We start from the raw sequence: 17,558 nt of genomic DNA on the forward strand, positions 1-17,558 counted from the left end.
TGCTGTGGACACTACAACACTTAGACTTTGATAACACCTAAGAAAATTTAGCTATTCATTTTCCTAAGGCCATGTAAACTTCATATGTCTGCTTATGTCACAGTGGATAATGTCTAGTCCACAAGGTAGATGGCATATTTATAAAATATTGCATTTTTCTTAATATAGCCCTAACTATTTTGTTTTCAAGTCTTTGATTTTCTCTAACCTACCCTTGATTTATTGAGACAGCTGTAAGCATATCTGACAGTAGTAATTTGTAGAGCTATTACTACTCCCCAAGTACTGTGCTAAAAATTTTATTCTTAAAAGTTATAATAGCAAAACATTCTCCCTGTGACATTCTATATCTCTAGGTGGGACCATGTTTTTCCCAACTGAGACTTAAAACCATCGTCTCTTTTGTCTGATATTTATCCTGATTTTTACTTTATCCACTGAATCAATTGTCAGATTTGGTAGATTTTTTTCCCCAAGAAATCTCTCTAAAAATTTCTTGTATATTTGTTTCATTTTAATTCCCACAGCCATCTAGGCCTTTGTTCCTGTATTTGAATTATCACAAATATTTCCTAATGAGTCTTCTTGCTTTTATTCTTTTTCCAAACCACCATGCTAGATGGGTCTTTCAAAAGATTCATTCTTACTAAAATATTTTTAGGCTCTTCTCAATTTCTGTAGGGTAAATGTTTAACTCTCAGTATGATGTAAAAAACACCACACTTTCATTTTAACGATTTAATTTCCCCATGTCTTATCACAAATTCAACCTCCTTTTATTTTGCTCGCCTTAATCATTCCAGTGTTCATCAGCATGAATAAATTTTTATAGTGGTCTTATGTAGAAATATTTTAGTAATTTATCAAACTATGTCTTGATTTATCTTTCTGTAATTATATACCTTTTATGTTTTATATTCCAATCAAATTTTTGAAGGGCAGAATTCATGTTTTATAGATCTTTGCATCCTTTATAATATCCAATACTAGTATTTAATACACATCTAACTTGTGGGTAAAAGAGAATGGGATTCAAGGCTAGATTTTTTTCCCTTTTCAAGGGGTTTCTTTTGGTGGAGACACAGGGGTGGTTGTATGAAATCATCAATGTTTCCTAATAAGTAAGTTTCAATAATACCTAGTGTGTATATTATTTTTAGTTTTTAAAGAAACTAATATTTTGTTTTCATATCTTTATAACCATTCTTTAGGAGATATCCCCATTTTAGCAACTATATGATCTCCATTAAGCAGTTTAATTCATGATGAACAGAGCCAGGTCTCCTTACTTCTTCTCTGTTCTTCTTTTCTACTTTCTGGCCTCTTAGAATTTCTTATTTTATTTAAATATTTTAAGTCTCCATGCAACCACCGTAGTAACCACACAAACTATGTTAATCATTTCTCTCTAAAACTTACCTCATTATTTTGGTTCTCTTTTGGCAGAATAATCTTCCTGTAGCTCATGAACCAAATCTACTTTGTTTTTATAATAGAACCTAAAAGACTCCTTATTATTTTTACTACACAGCCTTGTATTCTCCATTACTCTGTTCAGTTTACTTTTTTTGTATAATACAAATTAAGAAATGCAAAGTATATTTGGATTGTCTTAAAATTGTCCCAGATATCTCTAGGGTTGACTCATTGTTAAACCCCATAGAAACTCAAGTTTGTTTGACTAAACTCAGGACTGGGATTTGGGGAGTTATGATAATTATGGCTCATCTTATGATCCCAGGCCAAGGAATTCATTCTTCTTTGCTTTAGTTGCTTCATCAACAAAAGGTAAAATCTATTGTGTGTAACCAGAAGGTCGAATACAAAGGACAGAAAAAGCTGTGTGCAGTTTGTGAGCATAAGGATACATATAAAAGCTAAGTATAGTCATTTCAACTGCCACAGGGGAATATAGTTTGTAGATCTTTCTCCCAGGAGCTCCAGCAATAAATACGTTTCCCAGCCCCATTTTCCACACAACTCACATAATACATTTTTAGATAGTAAAACTGAGATATTTCAGGATCTCAGATATTGAGATATTTCAAGATGCCAATAATATTAGTGATGCTGCTGCTGCTGCTGCTGAAAATGGTAATTACCATTTGTTCAGCCCATGTACCATATTTTGGGATTTATTATCAACACTGTCTTTACATAAATCTGTGAGGTATATATTCTTATATCCCTTATGCAAAAAACAAAAACAATTGAAGCTCAGTCAGCATAAGTGGCTTCCTTGAAGTCACAGAACTTGTGAGAGGCAGAGCTAATCTTCATCTCTCTGACCCCAAGCTTGAGCTCATAACCAGCATGCTGCACCACTTCCACCACCAAGGGACTAGGTACACATCAGTGAGCTGTGAAGAGGGAACTACTCTTGTTCTTTGTGACAGTTTGACTCATTTATAGTGGCTAATTTAACTTGTTGAGCTAATGATATTTTAAGAGAACATACATTCGAAAATAACTGCAAGTTTTAGCTTACTTATATTTTGGCTTCAGTATATGATCCTGTACCCTCTTTGCTGCCTGGCTGGCTCACTGGCCTCCCTTCCTTTCTCCCTCCCTTCCCCCTTCCCTCCCTCCCTCCCTCCCTCCCTTCCTTTCTTCCTTCCTTCATTCCTTTTTCTTCTTACCTCCTCCTTCTTCCCTCCTCATTTTATTCTGCCAATTTAATGGCTTTGGACTTCAACTGTAGTGGACTTCAACTGTAATACAAGGATTTATTAAATTATTGTTTACTTCCAACACCTTTTCACCACGTCTCCATTATGTTATAGCAATGTTTTGGAAATGTTCAGGACAAACTCATGGCTTTCTTGACATGGCATCTAATTTGAGATGATACCAATTATTAGGCAATGTGTTACTAATATTAGAACTTTTATCTAAGCAGGTGTTCCCCAAGTTCATTGATATTGAGGCAGAGTTTAAGACATTTTAGCAACACAACAGGGAATCTACTTTGTTCTTACAGCAGAACCTAACCTTCATCTCTTGGCTGCATGGCAAAGAGAATTGGCACACACAACTGCACCCAGATAGGCAGTCACACAGAAGGCTCAGAGGTATTTATATATTTATTGGCTTCCTTTCTTGTGGAGGTATCAAGACTTTTGGCTCTTATTAAATCTTACCAACCTATTCTTTCATTCCATGACTGAACAATAAGCATGGGAGTGAACAAACATATAAATTCTCTAATTTCACGGGGCTTATCCAATATGTATATTTTTGCCATATTTGACAATCTTTACATATCCTAATATAGGCACAGGACTCATAGGATTTGGTGACGAAACTCACATTGATATTTTACATTAATTATCATATAAATATTTTTAGTTTGCTACTTCTTGGTTAACGTATTTCTCCTTGGATAAGTTTGGTTTACCTGCATTTCTCACTGTGACTGTTGTTTTCCTCAAAAACCCAGTACCCCTCCCCAGTACATTTTTCCCACTCTCATGCTTTAATATTCTTGGCAACCCTCTCAGGTTTCATTTTATAGATGAGGAAATTAAGACATAAAGAAATTAAATAACTTTCTCAAGCCTACACAGCTGGTGAGTCATAGATCTGGGATTTTGATTCAGATCTATCTGACTTCAAAAGTTGCATTGTCAACTGCAATTTATTCTTGCATCATTTAAAAAGTTTCCTCTATGCATATACCACAAAGTACTTAATCACATGGTATTATGACTTCTCTGAGCTAGTCTATAACTCCTGGCACAGTTCACACTCCAGTCTATAAGCATGGGAATAATGAAGCATATATCATTCTTAGTGCTCCTTTCAGCTTATGATGGTTCTGATCCATTGCAAAATTTAGAGTTTCTAATATCTTTCAGTTTCTAGAGAAAAATTAGCCATTTTCACTGGAGAATCTTTTGGTCTTCTGCTTAACCATTTCTACTTTGTAGCATACCCAAGCCATCCAGCAGAAACTTTATTCTGTAAATAACCCTGAAAATTTTGAATAACTGTATATAATTATCACTTGCTAAAGTGTCTGTGGAATTCCTTTTTTTGGGAGGGGAGGGCATTTGTGAGCTATCCAAACTGCCAGTGTCCCTAGTCACATCGTATATAACTTCTTGTCAAGAACAGATGAATAAGAACATTATCTTTTCTAATAACTGTTCTGAACTTACACATTTGTCTAATACTGCCTGAGGTGAGGGTACTGGGATTTGAAAGTGACCTTATATAAACAGACTGAGTTATTTTTGGAGACATGATATGAGTTCATAGTACACAGGAAGAGTGCATGGTTAGGAGGTATGAGACCCAAGCCCATTACAGAATCTCAAGAAAGAAGAGTGAAGAACAGTGTGGTACAATAGAAAGAGCACAGCATCAGATTTAGGTCACCTGTTTTACCTTGACAAAGTTAGTTAATGTTTTTGGGCCTAAGTTTTCTAATTTATAAAATTGGGTAAATTATACTATGCAGTGACTATACTCAAGAATTGCCAAGGAGATTCTTGAAAACATAGAATCCCAGTTTCTACTTAAAGATTCTCATTTAGAAGATCTGAGTTTGGACTAGGAATCTCTGTATTTTAACCAGTTGCCCAGGTGACTCTTGCATATGATATTGGAAAAGAGATTGTGTGCTAACCACTCATTGATTCTAAAACTCTATGCTTCTATGGATTTTTGGTTTTACCCTTGTTTTTTTCCTTTTATGATCTCCATCAGAAGGAGGGGAGGGCTACCATCCCAGCTGCAAGCTCTCATTCAAGGTTTATGCTGTAGCCAGCAGTGTCCTTGGAGTCTAGTTCAAATCTGAAGAGAGTGAACCATGGAGCTGGGAGCCACTGGCGGAGGGGCTGGCCTGAAGGAAGGGAACTGTTTCAGCCAGAATGTACTGATGCACGACCAGGAAACCACAGAGTGCTGAGAACCTTTCCAAAACTGAGCTTTGTGATCAAAAGAGGTACAGGAAACAGCTCTGCCAAGAGTTCTTTCTGCTCCTGGCTGGAACTCTGAGCTTCTGAGTCTCTCTGAGTTGACTCCCTAAACCAGATGCTGTCACCCAAGCAGCCATTACTAAAGCATTTTTTTCTTTGCTCTAAGGTGTCCCCACTGGTAGGTGCAAGTGAGTTACTATCTCTTTTTCTCTTTCGTGTTTCTTTCTTTTGGCAGAAGTTACCATATGATTGCTCATTCTGAATTTTCAGAGGCCATAGGTTATTGGATTTATGCTCTTTGCCAACTGACTATTGTTTGGTGCTGAGGGCGTGTATACAAACACCACATCCCCAAACTCTTATCAATACCTCGATCACCTGATGTGAATCTGTCAATACCCTGGACTTAGCAGGGTACTAAAAGAAAGATAACTGGCAATGCCTTCATTTCTTACATCCCAGGCAATAGTCCTTCTCCCAGGATAGTCTTCCTTTTGTTTTCCCCAAGAATAGACTCAACTAGGAATTACATAGTTGTCACAGATATAAATCTTGTCTGGATACAAGGTCAAAATAATTGTGTTCCTGTGGTGGCGGCTTCTTCTTTTTTTTTTTTTTTTTCAACCAGAGTAACTACCAGTTGCCATGAATAAATCACATCATCATATGACAGATCCAGCTAATAGCTAAGACTAGCAGGATAACTGAACCATGTCCTCAGAGCTAAATGATGGAGAAATTGGACTGGCCATGGAGCACTTCAAATTGATTGCTTAGTAATGGGATATTTTTCCTGGAAAGACAACAGAATAATTCTGAATTGTTGGTTCTGTCATGGGCACAGGCTCCCGTATACAGGAAAATAAAGAAAGTGTGATGAATTTTTCATCTGGCCTTGTGCCTAGTTTCATGCTTTCTGCATACCTCCATTTTTAGTCTGCAAGCCCTGCCTAGATAACCAATCACTATTGCCCATATGGCATAAAACCTACAATTTAAATATACTTCTTACCAAACTCGCAGCAAGTATGAGGTAGCCAACAACTTTTTCTAGATAATAACCTGAGTCTTAGCTTAGGTTTCAGTCATTTTAGGAAACATAAAAAATTCAGTCTCCCACCATACACCCTCTGCAAAGATGTCAGAGGTCAAGCTTCGGGAGACTCCACACACAAATTGAGCAGTGACGGTAAAATGTATTTTGAAATATTTCTCCTTTGGGACTGTTATGTGAAGTAGAGCAAACACATTGTGCTGCAGTCCTTTTTGGGACATGCCTTTTTTTGGGAAGTGCTAACTTTATACTCTGCTGACACCAAACATTTGAATATAAAACCTTATTTTTTCTCTCACTCTGCTCCACTTTTGGCTCAGCTTATCCTACCAAAACACACTTCAAAAGACTTCTTTATAGAAAGAATGTTTCAAAAATATAGTATTTCCATCTGTTATTTCAATAATACATGCTCTGGGACTCTCTTTATGAACCATTTTCCTTTCTTTGCTCCCATTTAGATGTATAAATATTTAATTCTAAAGCTCTAAGGAATAGTCAGCCAATCGGGTCACTGAATTGTGAACATTCCTAACCCTATAATTTTGTCTGTAGCAGGAACCTCCTGCTGTGGAACTAACTGCTAAGGGATTATAGCAATGTAATCCTCAGACTGTTCCATCTCAAGGTTACTCTGAAGTGGAGGGAAGGAAGCCGTTTTAATTTTGATAAAATAAACTTTATTTTGTAACTTTATTATTTGTTTGTCTTTTTCCTTTCAACACTTCATAATAGATGTGTCTGGTAATTTGAAGTTAGCTTCTCTGGTTGAGGTGCCCTAAACCACCCCATATTCTTGTAGCTTTCTTAAGAGGCCACACAGCATTTGTTCCTGTCATTACAAAGTGCAGAGCTTGAGTTTTCTACCTCTCATGAGTCACAAACTGACTGTTACTAACGTGTTCAATTAGCTGCATTTCTAATGGGTGGCAACAGAAGATGCATGGAAATTGTCATGCCACACATGTATGCTGGAAATGTTGGACCATGTGCAAAACTTTAAGTTACTTTTCTGCTTCCTAGGCTTTGCCCACCAGATCTTTATTTCAGCAATTATTGAAGCAATTGCATTTAAGGTTACAACATGAATTTCATGGGAACTCTCTGTATGATATAAATGGAAACATGTTCCTAGGAATAAAATATTTTATGAGTGAAGTTTAATGTATTTTGAATCAGGCCCAAAGAGATCTTTTGCTGTGTGTGAAGAATAAAGTAAAAATTCCATTAATAAAATTTTATGGCTGGATGGGTGGAGAAAATCTTTTCTAGGTTAAAAATATTTTCATGTTTTTTCTCAAATTAAAAAAATATAAAGTTATAGATAGTCACTTAAAACTAAGCCTAATTATTAGAATATAGATAGCCAAATATTTTTGGAGATAATAGTGCAAACATGTTTTAGAGTTTTAAAATGTCTATAACTTTGACCAAGAAATTATACTTTTAGAATTCAGCTTAGGAAATACAACTTGAAATGCTGGATAAATTTTTAAAAATCATTTTGATGACATTGAAGAGCTATAAGGCTGTCAAAAATTGAGAATTCAAGATTGTCAAAATGATAAAAGAACCAGGAGAGGAGCCTGAAAGTTGGAGATGCCTTTCCTATCCAGATCGACATTGAGAAACTGAGGGCTGCTTTTGGCAGTTTCATGGGACTGAGGAAACAAAATTTAGATATTAGAATCTGTGAATATGTCAGGGACCTGATAAACAATTTTTTTAGTTGAGATCCCTAAAGGTATACAAATTGGAATTAGTGAACAGAGTAAGTCCTTCCAGTGACTGAAACAAACTATCATGACAGTTTAATCCCTTGTTTGATTAAAGCAATCTTCCTAGGCTAATAGTCCACTGAAAACAAAATAAATACTCTGTGGAGGGAGATAACATCACCAAAAGTATAAAGGTATCAATAAAATATTTCATATACAATGTTATCCTTTAATAAAATATTACCACACTTTCTGGGATGCAATGGCAAATGATCAAAACTGAAGAGGAAAAAAAAATGGGGGGGAAAAATGAAACAGATCTATAGGAGAGACATTTATTAGAGTTATCAGGCATGGACCTTTAAATAACTACGATAAATATTCTAACGAAAAAGGACAACATGAAGAGAATTGTTGCAGAACTGGAATCCAGAAAAATAATTAAATTGATATTCTAGAGTAGAAATGCAATAACTGAATTTAAAAATTAATGTGTGGGTTTAAGAGCCAATTGGACATAGCCAAAAATAGAATTAGTGAATTAGAAGATAAGTCAGTGAAACTATTCAGAAAAAAGTATAGAGAAACAAAGTAAAGGAAAGTATAGAAGATAAAAGACAGATAGGAAATAGTGAAAATATCTATCAAATGAGTAATCACAATCTTAGAAGAAGAAGAAGAGAGAGAATGGGAAAGAAGCAATATTTGAAGAGATAATAGCTGACAATTTTCCAAAACTGCTGAAAAACATCAAGACATAGATTCAAGAAGAGTTATGAATTCCACAAAGAAAATGATGAAGTAAACAACACAATAAGAAAAGAAACATAATAAAGCTCCTAAAAAAAAAGAGAAAGAAAAAATTAATAGCTCTCAGATTTAAAAATTATATTGCTTTTATTTATTTTAAAAAAGAATAACAAATTACTTTTCAATAGAAATGATGGAAGCTAGTAAATAATAAAGTATTTTATTCAAATAGCTAAAAGAAAAGATTTCCTACCTCAAACTCTATACCTGTTTAAATTACCTTTCAAAATTAAGGCAAAATAGACACATCTCCAGGCAATTAGATACTGAGAGTTCTCATGATAATTGGGTGTTCATGAAGGTAATTCTAATGGAAATTATAATGGCAGAAAAAAAAATAATTCTGCATTGAACCATGGGAATGAAGAAAAAAATAAAGAGAAATTAAAACAGAATACAAAAAATGGAAAGGATAAACGCAGATGCTCCTCGACTTATGATGGGATTATATCCCAATAAACCTGTCATAAATAGAAACATTGTAACTTGAAGGTGCGTTTTTGACTTACAATATTTTCAACTTGTAATAGGTTTCTCCAAATGTAACCCAGTCATATGCTGAGGAGCATACTCAGTGAGTACTGGTTTTATACCATTTAAAAATTTTTAAAAAATAATAAGTTGAATCATTGCAAGAACCATTTGTATTTATGTGAATCTGAATAATAATGATGATGTCTTGTGGGGTTACAGAATATATATAGAATCAAAATATATGACTTTGAAAGTATAAAATATGGATGTGGATAAAGGAGTTAACTCAGTCCTAAGGTATTTGTATTAATAAGAAATGATACAAGCAGTATTTTATACAAGCCTTTTATATGTCAAGAATGCGTGTTATAATATCTAGAGTAACCACTCATAATAGTTAAATCATGTATAATTAATTAAAAGACAAAGAAAACAAATAGTAAAATGACAGGGTTGAAACCAGATATACTAGTAATTATATTAAATGTGAATGCAGTAAATATTTCATTTTAGAAGACTAATGTCATCAGATTTGCATTAAAAACACATGCAGTTGTAGCTGCTTATAAGAGATACTTTAATAAGTATACAAAAAAATTGAAAGTAAAAAGGTACAAAGATATATACCATGGAAACAACCATTTAAAGCTGGTATATTGCTGTTAGCATCATGCAAAGAAGATTTAAAGGTGAGAAAAATTACAATAGGCACAGTGGGACATGTTTTACTGGCAGTATACCAGGATGATATAATAATCCTAAATTTTTATACAGATAAGAACATAGTCTTCAAATATAGAAAGCAAAAAAAGAAAAGAAGAAATAGATTCATCCATAAGCATAGTTAGAAAACTTAACGTGTCTCTATTAATACCTGTTAGAACAAGTAGGCCAAGTCAGTGAGGTATAGATTTGAGCAACACAATTAATAAACTAGACCTGCATGACCTGTAAAGACTACACCTTCATTTTTAATGTACCTGAAGCAATGTTTTGTGAGTATCAAACTTAGAGCATATGTGAAGGCTTTTTAAAAATGGATTTCTCTTGGAAATGCCATGCTGTTGCTTCTAAATATAAAACAAACTTCGTTAAGCTACCCTAACTGACTCTCCTGGCTTTCTGTAAGGCATACTCACTAATGCCTGCAGTTTACCGAAGTCTGCAGCTAGTAGGATACTCTCCAATAAGCTTATATACCTCACATCCCACAAGTTGAGTTATATGTTTATCAAGAGTATGTTGTTTTTTAACCTGTTCATACTAGTTGTACTATTTTTTATATTGTTTAACTTAATCATACATAAAATGATAAAAGATATATTGGAGAAATCAATAGTTTCTATAAGTACTTTGCAAATACTTGATGAATGTAAATGGCCAAGACATTCTTAAATTAGAAAAAGGTTGGGAATGAAAAGATTGGAAACAAGTTCTGTAAATCTAAAATTCTGATGTAAGCTGCTTCACATTGTCTTAAATTTCTCCAGGTGAGAGAAACCAGAAGTTAAAATCTAGACAATACTGTATATGGCTTATGGGTGTGGTTAATGAAAGAGAGAAAATTGAATATTCCAATCAGTGGCTACTAATTAAAAATAAGGGCTTTGGCTTTCCATTGAAATATTGGCAGAGGAATAAAGCTTAATGTTTTAACTTAAAATAAGAAGTATGGATTAGTTTGCTAGTACTGTTATACAAAAGTACCACAGACCAGGAAGCTTGAACAACAGAAATTTATTTTCTCACAATTCTGGAGCCTAGAAGTTCAAGATTCAAGGTGTCAGGAAGGTTTGCTTTTTCTGAAGCCTCTCTCTTTAGTTTGTAAATGGCTTATCTTCTCCCCCCTGTGTCTCCATGTCCTCTTCCTTCTATGTGTGTCTGTATTCTAGTATCTTATAAGAACACTGGTTACATTGATTTAGGACCCACCCTCATGACCTTCTTCTAACATAATACCTTTTAAAGACCTTGTCTCTAAATAGTCATATTCTGAGGTACTGGGAATGGGGACTTCAACATGTGAATTTGGGAGTGAGAGGAGGTGGGGCACAATTCTGCCTTTAACAGTGTATAAGTATGATTTTTATGATTCCATGCTTTTACCAATTTTATAAGTGGGATTTAAATTATGTGTACACATGGGTATCGAGTAGAATGACAGATACTGCAGACCTGGAAGGGTAGGGAATGGGGAAGCAGGTTGGATGATGAGAAATTACTTAATGGGTACAATGTACATTAACCAGGTGATAGACACACAAAAGCTCTGACTTCACCATTACATAATATATATCCATGTAAAAAAGTTATACTTGTACCCTACATATTTATACAAATAAAATTTTAAAAATAGAAGAATTTGAAAAAGTATATGTCTCAAATGTGTTAACCATAAGCATTTTGAAAGATTCTGCTAATAGTGTGGCAGGGTTCCTTGGTGAGTCCAAACTGAGATTCATAGTCTAGTGGCTTGTAGAGGTGAAGAACCTGTGATCTCTGCAAATATCTGTTTGCATGAATTGGTATCAGTATAGTCATCCCTCAGTATTTGTGGGGACTTGGTTCTAGAACCCCTTATAGATACCAAAATCATAGATGCTCAAGTCCCTTATATAAAATGGAATAGTATTTACATATAACATATGCACGTCCTCTTGTATACTTTAAATCCTTTCTAGATTACTTATAATACCTAATAAAAAGTAAGTGCTATGTAAATAGTTCTCATACTATATTTTAAAATTTGTATTTTTATTATAGTTTTAAAATTGTTTTTTCTCAATATATTTTATCTGTGGTTATTTGAATCCCAGGATGCAGAACTCATGAATATGGAGGGTCCATATGTACGGGCTTTTGTGTAGGAGGCAGAAAGAGGCATTATGAGTGAGAGCAAAAATCAGAGTGAAGAACAATGGCCAAGACAATGGCATGATGTCTTCTTCTCTATCTGGTCTAATCAATTTGTTTTTAGCCTTTCTGTAGAGAGATACTATAGACCAGGCGTCCCCAAACTTTTTACACAGGGGGCGAGTTCACTGTCCCTCAGATGGTTGGAGGGCCGCCACATACTGTGCTCCTCTCACTGACCACCAATGAAAGAGGTGCCCCTTCCTGAAGTGGGGTGGGGGACCGGATAAATGGCCTCAGGGGGCCGCATGCGGCCAGCGGGCCGTAGTTTGGGGACGCCTGCTATAAATCAAAGCTGTGGGATCTATTTCCCAAAAAGACTTTTGGGGACTCTGCACACAGGCAGAGATTCTATGAGGCTCAGTGACAAAGTGCAACATAGAGTAGGAAAGAACTCTCTCTGTGCTTCATATTGCAACATAGCTCTAGCAGTCTGAGGGACAAAATGTTCATCAGCACAGATTGCTTGGCCTGGTAGGACAGGGTACTGTCAGAGCACTCAAATGCGGAATGCCTTGACAAGGAGACTGTCAAAGAGATGTATGAGCCTACGTATTTCTCCCACATAGAAAAACCTCTCTTGGGATCTTGCAGAAATAACTGGGAAAAATTATGAGGTTTAAAGTACCCAGGAGCAGGAAAAAAAAAGTTCTTTAAAGATAGATTTTTTTTTTTGTTTTTTTTTTTTTTTTTTTTGAGACAGAGTTTTACTCTTGTTGCCCAGGTTGGAGTGCAATGGTGTGATCTCGGCTCACTGCAACCTCTGAGTTCCATGTTCAAGTGATTCTCCTTTCTCAGTCTCCGGAGTAGCTGAGATTACAGGCACCTGCTATCATGCCCAGCTAATTTTGTATTTTAGTAGGGGGTTTCCCTATGTTGGCCAGGCTGGTCTCAAACTCCTGACCTCAGGTGATCCACACTCCTTAACCTCCCAAAGTGCTAGCATTACAGGCATAAGCCACAGTGCCCAGCCAAAAATTTGGTTTTTAAATGTGATGACTTTATTTATGTCCACTATCATTTGGGTTACAATTATAAACTTTTTCTATAAAGGTTTCTAGTTGTCCCTTTGATACATTTTTTTCACCATAATATGATGGAGACATGTGACCTCATAATTTTGGCAAATGTTGTCTTAAGAATTTTCTTGGAAATCTTTGTGTGTATGGAAAGGATTTTTAGTGTGTACTGTGCTACATGGCCCAGCCTTCACTTTCAACCTCACTTTGAGGTGGAAAGGATAATTATTTCTCTAGCTTCTGGGTGTGCTGCTACATAAAAGCATTTATCTGTCAGCCTTCTCTTGGAATTCCTTCATTGATGTCATACCACCTTTCCAGGGAAGCTTTTGTCTAATGAATGGAGGTTATAAAAGCCCTGCCTTTGCCCCCAACTTGTATAACTCTGAAGAAAGATTTCAGTTTCAGAACTGCCACTGAGTTCGGATGAATCCTTTTTTGTGACAGTGCTAGCAGTCTAACAAAAAATAAGCCAAATGTTCATAATAACAGAATGAATAAATAAATAGTCCTTCATGTGTATAATGGAGTACTAAATAACAGTGACTATAATCAAACTGCAGTTAGATGAATCACCATGGATAAATCTCAATGAATGTTGAGTAAAAGAAGCAAGACACAAAATGGTATATATTGAATAGAGATATACTTTTTAAAAACATATATTAACAAATACATACTTAGTTTTACATCTGTTGATATATAAGAGTAGAATTGCTAGGTCATAGGGAATACATATGTTTATCTTTAATACATAATATCAGTTTTCTAAATTTGCTGTACTAATGAAGTACTAAAATGAAGTACTAAATAGTAATGACGATCAAACTGCAGTTGCATGCATCAACATAGATGCATTTCACTCAATGAAATGTTGAGTGAAAGATGCAACTCACAAAAAAGGTATATGTTGAACAGGAGTATAGATTTCAAAAATAAGCTGAAATTATCTTTGGTATTATAAATCAGAATTGTTGTTACCCTTTGTTGGGAGCTGGGGTATAGTATAATAACTAGAAAGACACGCAAGGGAGCTTCTGGGAGTTGTGTTGAGTTCTCATTTTTTATCTGTTTCCCCATTTACATGGATGCATTTACTTTGAGAATATTTAAGTTGTACAATCATGATTCATGTATAATTCTTACTTTTTTTTTTTGAGAAAACCTATGAATGCACATGTATAATTCAGTAAAGGAAGGGGGAAATGCTCTGAAGGGAGTTTTGTTCATTATGGGAAAACTACTTTTTTTCCTGAGAAGGGATGAGAAAGAAGTTTAGAAATAGTTCATTTGAGCTTGACTTCCTTTAAAGGAATTTTTAAGAATTTGGGAGCTACTCCATGGAAACTGGAAATTTTTTAAAATCAATGTCTAGGCCTGGCAGAGTGGCTCACACCTGTGATCGCAACACTTTGGGAGGCTGAGGCAGGCAGATCAGGAAGTCAAGAGATCAAGACCATCCTGGCCAACATGGTGAAACTCCATCTCTACTAAAAATACAAAAATTAGCTGGGCATGGTGGCACACACCTGTAGTCCCAGCTACTCGGGAGGTTGAGGCAGGAGAATTGCTTGAACCCGGGAGGCGGAGGTTGCAGTAAGCCGAGATTGCACCACTGCACTCCGGCCTGGTGACAGAGCACAACTCTGTCAAAAAAAAAGAAAAAAAAATCAATGTCTAAGGGTTATTTCCCTTTTCAGTCTTTCTAGAATTAGTTTTTATTCATGACTTCTGATTCTTGAGGCTTTTAGACTTGAATACTTTTTCTTAAATGAGACGTTCCTTTTATTAATATTGACTAATGAAGAAAAATGTGGCCATTTACATGTTGCTCAGTGTAGCCTGTGATTTAGAGCACTGGGGAGTCCCAAGGATGGATCATTGTTTGATAAATGGAGTAGTTATTTAACACTGCATCTGCCTCCTAATGCAAAGACCCAGAGGGAAAAGATGCAGGTGGTAAGTGGGCATTAAACTTTCTTAGAAACTAACAAACTTGAAAGATATGAACAGAAACCTTTGAAAACTCTGGGTTACTGAGAGAATAAAGGGAACCAGATTGAGAAGCCTCTGAAAGTAAACTCCAAAGAGGAATGCTAAGCACCAAAATAATCCATTCCTGGGAGACCCATTCAGGTAAGGGTAAACCCATAGCAGATAATCCCCCAGCCTGTTTTTGCTTTGAATATGTTTCTAGAGGCTGGAAAACTATCTCAACTGACAACCTGATACTTATAGCACAGTTAAGAATGTAATAATTTAGCGTGAGCTATAGATTCTATCCAAGAAACCAAGAAGCAGAGTAATAGACAATATAGGAGCTCTACAGTATAGCTAAGGTATTTCTTCAAAGCAGAGAATGGGTCCCCACTGAAATGCAAGACGGAATTTCCTAGTTGTTTCTTCTTATAAATAAACTTAATCAAAAATTATGATTTGGGCATTTGACTAAATGCCCATTTTTCAGATACAAATTATAATGATGCACCTATAGATGTATTAATGTTCTCAGCAATGATCTTCAATCAGTTTGGTATGATTTTTATCTTTGCAAAAAGAAATTTGAAAAACAAAACTATCTTAGTATTTTGTGAAGAAATTTATACTTTATCTAGATTTTTTGCCATCTTTTAATGTGATGGGGAAACAAATTTTTTCAGGAAATGAGAACAAATAAAAATAAAACTTTTCCCTGGATTTACATTTATACTTTCTCCAGCAGATATGAAATCAGTGTGACAAATCAAAGGGAATGGTGCCCTATAATACTTGTTTCCTTAGTGCTCTTCTTGTAACCTGTGTGTCAGTTCTGTAGAGCTTGCTACAATCTTTAAATCCTAAAAATACTTCATCTTGTTCCTTAATAGGTTTGGATTATTGAGGTTTCAGGGTATCTTAGAGACTCACCTGGCTCACAGAATCTTGGGAAATTTGATCATCCTCAACATGGAGGCGGTATCCAGGAAGAGAACAGTGCAATGTCCCCAGCCTGGCTCAAAGAAGAACATTTTGATAAAGCCTATGTAAGTAAAAGTGCTTCCTTCATTTCAATAATTTCAGAAATCCCTCTCAATTTGAACTCTCTTACCCATCATCCAACAACATGTCACACCCACAGCAAACTGTGAGAATTATTATTTTTCTTGGAATAATAACCGTTCTGTTCCTCCTTTCCTGTTACAAATATTGTTCCCTGGCTAAAGGGTGGAAAGGAGGATAGCTCAGGTCTACCTATAGTATCTCATTTCATTAGTTACAGTGAATGGATCTAGGATGGGTAGATGACCTAAGAAAAAGCACTCATAATCCTTCCCTGGAACTAAACATATTCTCTAAGGTTTCCAAGACAGGAGGATAGGAACCTGGGGCTGCTAGCAGAAGTGTCGAGAGAATCTGCTTGCAGAGTGAAGCCAAGTGAAGGCAGTTGTCAGACAGAGACAGAAGAAATCTTGTGGCTTTGAGTCTCTGGCTAAAGGTCCTGAGGCTCTGATTCTTGTATCTCTCATTTCACTTGTGTGAATTGCTCATGTATGCTCAAGCTGAATTTTCTTTTTCCACAAGCGAATTAGAGTTTATTTCTGTCACTAGCAACTGAAGAAAGTTTTAATGAGTAAAATAACATTATCAAGAATAATAGGGAGGCCAAAGTCAATTGCTTCTAGTTTAGAGATACAGTAGTCCCCTCTAATCTGTGGAGGATAGTCCAAGACCTCCAATGGTTGTCTGAAGCCAGCGATGGTACCAAACTCTATACAGTCATACTTCAGTATCTGCAAGGGATTGGTTTCAGGACCCCTGTGAATAACAAAACCCACAAATGCTCAAGTTTCTTATGTAAAGTGGTGTGGTATTTGCATATAGCCTATGCTCATCCTCCCATATACTTTAAATCCTCTCTAAATTACTTATAATACCAGATACAAGGTAAATGCTATACAAATAGTTGTCATACTGTATTTTTTATTCTTCTACTTAAAAAAAATACAGTTTCAATCTGCTGTTGGTTGAATCCATGGATCCAGAACCTGTGGATATGGAGGGCCAATTATATATACTGGTTTTTTTTCCATCTGCTGACCGAGATGGCTACTAAGTGACTAATGAGTGGGTAGGTGTGGATGTGCTGAGCAAAGGGATGATTCACATCCTGAGGGGACAAAGTGGAACAATGTGAGATTTCATCATGTTAAACAGAATGACATGTGATTGAGTGATTGAAATCTGATGAACTGTTTATTTCTGGAATTTTCCCTGTACTGTTTTCAGACCCTAGTTGGCCACGGGTACTAAAACTATGTAAAGGGCCACAGCGGCTCATGCCTGTAATCCCAGCACTTTGGGAGGTAATTCCAGCACTTTGGGAGGCTGAGGCTGAGGAGGATCATGAGGTCAAGAGATTGAGACCATCATGGCCAACATGGTGAAACACCATCTCTACTAAAAAATACAAAAATTAGCTGGGTGTGATGGCACGTGCCTATAGTCCTAGCTAATTGGGAAGCTGAGGCAGGAGACTTGCTTGAACCTGGGAGGCAAAGGTTGCAGTGAGCCGAGATCGCGCCATTGCACTCTAGCCTGGCGCCTGGCAGCAGAGCAAGACTCTGTCTCAAGAAAAAAAAAAAAAAGGCCACAGTGGATAAGGGGGTAC

The 17,558-nt window shown here is 36.0% G+C and overlaps 1 long non-coding RNA gene across 3 annotated transcripts in view; it reads left to right on the forward strand.

Moving 5' to 3' along the window:
* The window catches only part of LOC104650946 (uncharacterized), a 313,310-nt gene that overhangs the window by 61,019 nt on the left and 234,733 nt on the right, over nt 1-17,558 (forward strand). For all 3 annotated transcript variants that reach the window (XR_012515011.1, XR_744526.3, XR_012515012.1), the window contains exon 3: nt 15,778-15,933. This is a non-coding gene — a long non-coding RNA (uncharacterized LOC104650946). The remainder of the gene's footprint in view (nt 1-15,777; nt 15,934-17,558) is intronic.

This window comes from Saimiri boliviensis, chromosome 19 (assembly GCF_048565385.1).
Source record: "Saimiri boliviensis isolate mSaiBol1 chromosome 19, mSaiBol1.pri, whole genome shotgun sequence".
In the NCBI taxonomy this organism is placed as follows: Eukaryota; Metazoa; Chordata; class Mammalia; order Primates; family Cebidae; genus Saimiri; species Saimiri boliviensis.